Source organism: Pseudochaenichthys georgianus, chromosome 16 (assembly GCF_902827115.2).
Source record: "Pseudochaenichthys georgianus chromosome 16, fPseGeo1.2, whole genome shotgun sequence".
NCBI classification, from domain to species: domain Eukaryota; kingdom Metazoa; phylum Chordata; class Actinopteri; order Perciformes; family Channichthyidae; genus Pseudochaenichthys; species Pseudochaenichthys georgianus.
Window position 1 is genome coordinate 27,002,606 of NC_047518.2, and position 9,306 is coordinate 27,011,911.

Here is a 9,306-nt window from a genome sequence, read left to right on the forward strand (position 1 = left end):
AGAATAAGGCAGCCCTGGAAAGCAGCAGAATGAGATTTCTTTTTTTCTCTCGAATGTAAAAAATCTAATTCTGGCTGAACTAGATAGTGCCTTTAAAGCGGTCTGTGTTTCTAAGAGGCGATCATTTATACAAAAGAAAAGGTGAATCTGAGGTTACAATTACACGTGCATATTGCAGATACTTTCCCATTCAACAGAATCAAAGTTTAAAATCTTGCGGTATCAGTCCATTTCTGGATCGCCCAATCCAGTGATAGCATCAATCAAGTGGTATACAAGATAAGAAATACACTTTAAATACTATAATTGCTTGGTGGAATGATAACTCAGTGACAAATACACAATCATAAGACAGGACACACGCTCGCACACTCATATGCATGTGATTCCAGGTGCTGATTGCCAGTGTAATAAACAAATATACACACCGTGGGAGGGAAAGGCTACAGGTCATATTCCACAGCAATAAAACTACACAGCAGGGAACACTGACCATCCAAACTTAGAGTGAGAACATGACAGTGGTGAATAGCACATCAGAGATGTTGAAGCCAGAGAGTGTGTCGCTGCATCCTCTGGGCGCAGCTGCTGCCGCTGTGCCAGAGATGCTGTGTATCTTCGGGACGGGGGATTTAGGACGCTCTCTGGGTTTGCGTCTGCTCCAGTCTGGCTACAGGGTGGTGTACGGCAGCCGCAGACCTCACAGCTGTGGACCCTTGCCTCAGGGATCTCAGGTACGACACATGGCATAGCACTTTGAGTCTTTCAAAATGCACAAACAGTGCTTATGCAGCTTAAAGAATATTTGTTATGTCTCGATTTTTTGTGTTTTTGTACAGGTGATGAGCCACGAAGCAGCATCCCAATCAGCCAGTTTGATCTTTATTTGTGTTCACAGAGAACATTCCTGGAAACAATGGCACCTCATCTTGCAGGAAAGGTGAGTCAAAGTCGGATTATGGATATGTAACAATAACATACACAATTGTAAATTAATTCTTAATCATAAACAAATAACACAGTGAAAGCAGTTTCATATTTTAATGAGAGTGGTAAAGTTTGAAAACAAATCATTGGATAGCATACCAGAAAAATATTTGTTGTTCTCTCACGTGTGAATCTGCATATTGACAATCATCAAAATGCCTAGTCACCTCTGACTGATAAGTGGGAAGATATTAATAATTAACCAGTTGTGTGTCAATATTTCCACATCAGTTACATTTTGTAATCCCCTTGTGAAAGGTACAGTAGTAAAACAACAATTAAATCTTTATTATCAATATGAAGGGATTCCAAAAATAATAGTATATTTCAATTATTTTTCGGGATAACCCTATGAGATTTACCATCTTGGTTTAAAGGGGGGTCCTGAACGACAATATGACAATATAGTACATTTAACATAAAATGAAGCATAAAATAAACAAAAGAAATATAATTAAAATAGAAAATGTCCCCAAAACATACAAAATACAAATATAATTTATTATATATAATTCAGGTATTGATAGCGTTAAATCATGCAGCTTTAAAACACGTTAATTTACCATGTACAAATGATTAGGATACAGGGTATTTTTTAATGATTGAAAAGTTCATATGGATCAAATATTTTCAAGAGTTCAACTTATTCAAATTAGAGGGAGGTTTAAACTTAAAGTCTTATTTACCTATTGACTTAGAGACTGCAGAAACATACTTCTTGAAATAGGTTAGATATTAATTAATGCGCGTTTAATTCCAGATGATTCTTTTCACAGCAAATGTTTTGGATGTTTTCTCCATGTTGTAAAATTACCCTGGAATCATAACCTAGCGTCACTGTAAAAGTTATGAATTACACATCAAGTATCGATTCATTCTAAAATGTATGAAAATATTTTTTTTGCAGCACTATAGTTTTTACTTTAAACTATTTAAACTTCATCAGAATTTCAGTTGGAATAACTTATAACATTATCCCTTTATTATAATAACAATACATATCATAACTATTAAACTGAACTGTTTTCTTTTGTTTCCTCCGCTCTCTCAATACTGATGGCTTCACTACAAGGTGCTGGTGGACCTTAGTAACAACCTGAAGAAAGGCATATACCCAGAACCCAATGCCGCCTACTTGCAGAGGTAACATACTCCTGTAAAAGAAAGAAATCAAGTGTCATTCATTCAGCATGTAAATAGCTTTAATGTTTTTATTCTTATCATGATGTCAAAGGTGGGGCTAACTTTTCTCTTCAAATATGGGTTTACAATCACTTTGAAACAGCAGGTGTCCCTTTTTTTCGAATGCTGGATGTATTTGTTCTAAAACACTTAGAGCATGAGACATCAAAACTCTTAAGTGAATCCTAAAGAAATGAAAGAAATTGCGAGGTTGCAGATCCCTTGGCAGGACGGCTCGCTGTGTGTCTATTCAGCCGAAGTGGAAACATTGATTCTCATCATTTTGATGCCCTTCCTTCCCTGTTTGTGTATTTGTAAATAGAAACTAAAGTCGTTGCTGTGTCTTTTTTAGATTGGTCCCTGGAGCTGCTGTGGTAAAAGGCCTCAACACGCTGTCTGCCTGGGCCCTGCAGAATGGACTCCTGGCAGGAAAGCAGGTGAGAGTGGAGTGAATATAAGACATCCTTTAAAAGACGTCAGTGGGATCAAGCAAAACAGAGCTTTTGTGCCTTAAGGAAGGCTTTGTTTAAGTGGAGTAAAAATACAAAGACAGAGCAGTAGCCTCATGGGAAGGGAGATAACCAACTTGATATTTTTATGGTAAGACTTAAAACCAGGAAACAGTAACGTATTTCAACATTTCCTGGAATACGATGGGATAGGGGTCTCTCAGGCTTGTTAAAAATAGGAAGTGAACGTTTCACCAGATCACAGAAAATCTAGGAGGAGAATTGACTTCATTTTGTGTTGATAAGGATGATTGATTTTGCCGTCTTTCAATAACAATGCAAAGAAAACCAGGACAGTGCTTGTATAAACAGACAAACAAACAAAAACAACAAACAAACAAACAAACAAACAACAACACACAAACACAACTTAATGATGTTACAAAGTAGAAAAGACCAATGTTTATTGCAGCTGCCGATGCAGCTACAAAGAGAAACACACACACACACACACACACACACACACACACACACACACACACACACACACACACACACACACACACACACACACACACACACACACACACACACACACACACACACACACACACACACACACACACACACACACACACACACACACACACACACACACACACACACACACACACACACGCACCCATGCGCACGCTCGTGCACGCACGCACACACACATATACATATACACATATACACACACACAGATACCACTGCAGTGCTCTATTTCTTTGAAAACAGGTAGTTGTGAGAGAACTGACGTGTTTGAAGGTTTGTGTCTTTATTAGTGCATGTGTACTGTATATATCCACATGCATATGCTTTTAAGTGTCTGCTATTCCTTAGCCGGCAATTTGATTAGATACACAGCGGGCTGTGGCTCTGTCACATTTACATTCAGATGGAGATTTAGTCTGTCGGCCGTCCCCTGCTGTTACTGGTGCAGTAATGTGGGGAGACATGGCTGGCTGCCCGGTCCACTTATACACACACCTGCAGGTAAAACTGCTCAATCCCACTGACTCCGCTATATGCTTGTCTAACTCTCTTTCTCTCTATCCCTCTCCATCTTTAAGATTTGTTTTACCCCCTTTAACAACTTAATCGTCTTATCACAGAGCCGTGAGTGGGGTAATATGAAGATCTAGAAATGGGATTACATTTTGAGCAGTGTTTGAGTATGCATGTGTCTTTACATAGTCATATGCTTCCAGGGGCTTCATCTCAATAATTACTGAAACAGCACAGTGGAGATCAACAGAAAAAGGGTAATTCTGTAGACAGATACTGTAGGTGTACAGGGTGCAGTCATGCGCTGGATATTCAAAACAGGGTGAGTCATCCAACAATAATCTTAGAGTAATTATTAGCAACAGGAAAACATCACTGAGCAGAATTCATCATGGGGAAAGTATTTTTGAAGATAAGATGTACTTGATATCACTGACTTACAAACTAAATCATTTCAGATAAGAGCACAGGCTGAAATGTTTTGGGTTTCTAGAAATTCTAGTGAATCCAATGTTAATTTAAATTTGTTATGTATATGAATGTTTCTATTTGTTAACATCTGTGTAAATTAATTGATGAGTCTGGCATATTCTGTATGTTCTTCTTATCACACATTGCATGAAAAGAAAACCCTGAAATTGTCACAATGCACATGTTATGTCACGTTTGTAGTTTTGTCTGTGTTGGTGTTTTTCTTGTCTTATTGTGTTAAGTGTTCACCCCCATTTCCTGCCTGTCTGCTTTCTGTCTGTTTCCCTCCCTGATTACCCGATTGTGTTCACCTGTTGTCCTTGTGTTTCTCCTCCCCTGCCCGGCTGTTTCTCGTTGTCATGATTACCCCTTCTTGTATTTAGTCTTGTCTCTGTCTGTGTTCAGTGTTGGGTCATTGTTTGTTGGTGACGGAGGTCACCGGAGAGTGTCTGTTCTGTATATATCATTTATCCTTGAAATAAAGGGTTTCTCAAAGGTTATCTGCATTTGGGTCCTGCTTCCTTCACTCATCCGTGACAGAAATGAGCTTATCCCAAAAACAAGGACTGTCTCTGTCAAAGCCTGAGAAGCTTTTGTCCCATGTTTAAGCTCATCTCATATACCATGATCCTTAGTTAAGGTTTTTGTGCCGATCCATCTATGCTCTTGTTGGAAACTGTTTGCTTAAACAAGTGTCCAGTTCTTTTAAGGAAACTTTTTGTCATTTTCTTATTTATTGTATTTAATGATGATTCAATTGCAGCCCATTTTAAAATAAACCACTCCTCCATGCTCCAGGTGTACCTGTGTGGGAACAGTGCAGAAGCAAAGCGAGCAGTAGCAGAGATGTCTACCAAGCTGGGCCTCACTGTTCTGGATAGAGGGTCTCTGTCAGCGGCTGGAGAGCTGGAGGACTTTCCTCTGCAGCTGTTCCCAGAGTGGAGGCTGCCTCTACGCGTGGCTGTCGGCCTTACCGCCTTCTTCTTCTTCTACTTAGTTATTAGAGATGTTGTTTACACGTATGTTGAACAAGACAAAGACATCTCCTACAGAATCATGGTCTCCCTGGCCAACAAGGTAAACCTCCCCCACCTGGTTTAGTTTCCTGAATGGTGTGTTGTGCTCCTTTTAAAGGATGTGTTCTGTGTTAATCCATCTTCCAGGTGTTTCCCATTGTGTCTCTCATCATGCTGGCTCTGTGTTACCTGCCTGGTGGCATAGCTGCCTCCCTTCAGCTCTACAGAGGAACCAAGTACAGGTCAGACATTAAAACCAAGGAAAAATATGTCCCAGCATGGTCTCATCTTCAGGTTGTTAAACAATGATGTTTTGTCCAGGCCTTCTGCGTCTGATACACACAACATGCACCCTTAGCATTTCAATGAGAAGCACCACGTATGTAACTCTCCAATGTAAACCATTGGCAGCAATATAACAGCAAGGGCTCCAGAAGTGTGGGGCCTTACTATATAAGCTTGAAGGTCCAAGTTATGGGGAGGTTGGGTGCATAGATGCGTTAAAAACTCAGGAGGTCACTGCTTGTAGCCCATGTGAAACCAAAATTGAATGTGACTAACCTATGCTCATGACTAATTTAAGCTCCTTAAAAAAACACTTATTTTAAATAAAACCAACATGAAATATTCGGCCGACTCGGTATTACCTACTAGGCAGTGACTACATATGGGCTCTGACCACTGGGCTATCCGGTGGCCCGTTAACTGCGTGTTTTAAACAGCAACAGTAGTGGAGTATCATGGTTTGACTCATGGGACTACCCCATGCAGTAAAATTGATGACCATACGAAAGTATTTGAGAGTTTGAAATCAAGAGGCTGCTTATTCACTACCTGTGCAATTTGTTGTAAAAAGGGTGTATCCTTTTTGGAGGTCTAACTCACTTTTTCATGTTCCAGACGCTTCCCTGATTGGCTGGATCGCTGGATGCTCTGCAGGAAGCAGATGGGTCTGATTGCGCTGGGACTTGCTTTTCTCCATGTCATCCATACCTTCATGACTCCTACTCGCTACTCTGTCAGACACACACTCATCACACTTGTGGTGGATGAGGTACAGCTGACTGGTTTCAACTTTCCAGTGTTTTGTACATAGAAAATAATGACATCAAGCTTACAATTGTTAAAGTACTGTGTCTCTGTCTCCCATAGATGAAGAACAATAAAACCACTCCATTTTACTTTGACAACACAGAGGCATGGGGCCAAGACTCATTCTATGAATCCTTGGCTTCTTTCTTTATGTCCTGCTAGGACTAACATCCCTGCCCTCTGTGGGAGGCTCTCTCAGCTGGAGAGAGTTCAACTTCATTCAGGTCAGAGCGCAGCTGGATATGCTTTATTCGCATGTGTAAATGTTAGATAGTTAGTTAGTGTGTGTGTGTGTGTGTGTGTGTGTGTGTGTGTGTTCACCTTAAGGCCGACAGACGCTATCAGTCAAGTGCCTAGTATCAGTGCCTGCTATCAGTACAAAAAAAAAGTAATTTAGCGCCTTGATAATCTATATTTGGAGTTTCAAAGTTTTCATCAGTTATTAATGTGTTGTAAAAGCAATATGTCACTGGCAATCATTTCCCCGAGCCTAACTAACTAACTGCCTAACACAGGCACACAGAGTGAAAGCCTGGCTGGCTTTAGCCCCAGATCTTAAATGTTAAGTTATTCATTAAATAAAATGATGATTCCTGGTATAATCCTTAAGGGAGGACATTGTTAATACAGGTCACAGGTGCATTTGTGTAAAGGTCAGGTCCATAGGTAGACCTCAGATAGGGCAGGAGATCTAAAGTTAGCGGTCGAGGTCAAAATAAACCTTATGACCTGGTTAGAAGTGTTTTGAAAGACATATAATAACAGGTGTACATTAATATAAACAGAGGACTGTAAATGATTGACTGTAAATTATCTCAGCAGAAGGATTTGCTAGTCTTAACTGTTCATTAGTACACTCACATTCATATTAATATGAATGTTCCCTATTGTGCTGTTTTAGTCACTGTGGATGAGAACATCAGCAACTGAATGCTAAAAATGTAAATGAAAGCACATTATTCAAGTAATTAACAATAACCAGGCCACTGGTGCTACACAACCAATTACTCTGGAACGGCTGTGAAACCATTTGTATTTTTAGCTTATTGTTTTTGAATGACTACAAGCACAGAAAAAGGCAAGACAGATCTTTCAGGAAAATACCAAAAAAAGTTCAGTTTTATATTATCAAACATGTAATTTTTGAAAGTGTCAGTATTGGCGTTAGACAGAAATAAAAAATCGTCTAAGAGCTTTATGTAAGGCACTCATCTTCCAAGGGTTGTGTCTTAATTAGGATCAATGGACTAAGAGTATTTCTTTAGCCAACAAATCTGACAAAACAATTTACTTTAATTTTTATTAAGAGAAATTCATGTGCTTTTTTTGTGTTCAAATGTATAATATTTATTTTCCTTGCATTGGAAAAACAATTGCGGATGGTTGAAAAATCTCGCGAAATAATTCCTAACCTAAGGGAAGAGCAACAATAAGAAAAGATTGGTAAATAAGAGAAGTTAAAGGGTGCTATCAAAATAAGAAATATGAGAAACATCTATCCTATATTTAATACTAAATATCGCTTCTTGCATGAGGCCCATTGTGTGTTGTGTACATGTCTGTGAATCTCAAATTCTGGAGTAAAACCAGGGCCGTCCCTGGCCAACTTGAGGGGGAGTGGGGGTGCTTGGGAATCCACACTAATTGCGCGGCATAAGCGAGTTGAGGCCCCCTCCGCGAGTTGAGGCCCCCTCCGCGAGTTGAGGCCCCCTCCGCGAGTTGAGGCCCCACGCAGTCTGCATGATCGGCCTGTAGGGAGGGACGGCCCTGAGTAAAACTCATATTAACTTGTTTGCTTTCTTGCTTTAAACAAGTTAAATGATACCTGTCTCATGTAGGTTCACCAAATATCAACCAACTATAAAAAAAAACACAATCTGAGAAACAATATGTGCCCACCAGCTGCTCGTTAATTGCCAAGTATAAACAGCATTGCCACCATACATTTAGTGGTGGTGATGTGCTAACGAGAGTGGTGTCGATCTCTACAAAACAAATGCGAATAAGTACATTTCCTAAAATATCTCGCTGTCTTTTTAACATTTTCATTTTTTGTGATTTTCTTTTTCAGTCCAAGCTGGGACATCTGACCCTGTTCATATGCACAGCACATGGCTACATTTACGGCTGGAATACATTTCTTCGTCCCTCTACCTACAAATGGTACACTCCTCCAGGCTACATGCTCTGTTTGATTGTGCCTTCTGTGGTTCTGGTTCTCAAAGCTCTGGTCCTCCTCCCCTGCGTGGATCGGACCCTAACGCGCATTCGACAAGGCTGGGAGAGGAACCAGCCGACGAAGGAGATCGGTAAGGTCACCAACCTGTGAACTGTGATCTCTGAAGCCGTCGGGGTTTCTAACTTTCTGAATTTTATTCAATGATTATTTTGAGAGTTCTTGCAACTGTGCATTTTGAACAGAAATCAAAGTTCAAATGATTGTAAGTAAAACTACGGAAGAGGATTAGGGCCACATGAATATTTTTTTTGGGAGGATTTAAAAAAATTTTTTTTTTTTTGTTCTGGGAAAAAAGTCAGAATTCTGACTTTTTTCCCAGAATTCTGACTTTAATCTCAGAATTCTGACTTTTTTCTCAGAACAAAAAAAATTAAAATTCTTTGGGAGAAAAAAGTCAGAAATACCGGTAACTGTCAGAATTCTGAATTCTGACTTTTTTTGGTGGTGTGTTCACAAACTACAACAAACTTGCATATTGACTACATTACATATTCTCCAGTTGCAGAACACAAACCTGACTTGACAGAAATGTAATTTGTTCATGTAATTCAAGACCTTTTAATACTGCTAAGATGTTTAAGGATTCAAACAAGAACAGTTGCATGCTTCATTGTTCTTATATGGAAACAGACAGTTGTAAAATACAATGTACTGTTTGCTCCCTCTTACTTTTTGTGTAAATTGTAAAATGATATGCCACTTACCCAGGTGAATAACTTGTGTAAAAGCATGAATGTGGAGCTAACCCCTTATCTGACCATTGACTGGAATATAAAGTTGCAAAGCAAGTGCCTTGTTCAAAGCATACTTGTTTATTTAG

At 39.5% G+C, this 9,306-nt stretch overlaps 1 pseudogene; it reads left to right on the top strand.

Annotated features, from left to right (window-relative positions):
* The first annotated feature begins 515 nt into the window (after positions 1 to 515).
* Positions 516 to 8,576, top strand: LOC117460655 (metalloreductase STEAP4-like; annotated as a pseudogene).
* Positions 8,577 to 9,306: the final 730 nt, after the last annotated feature.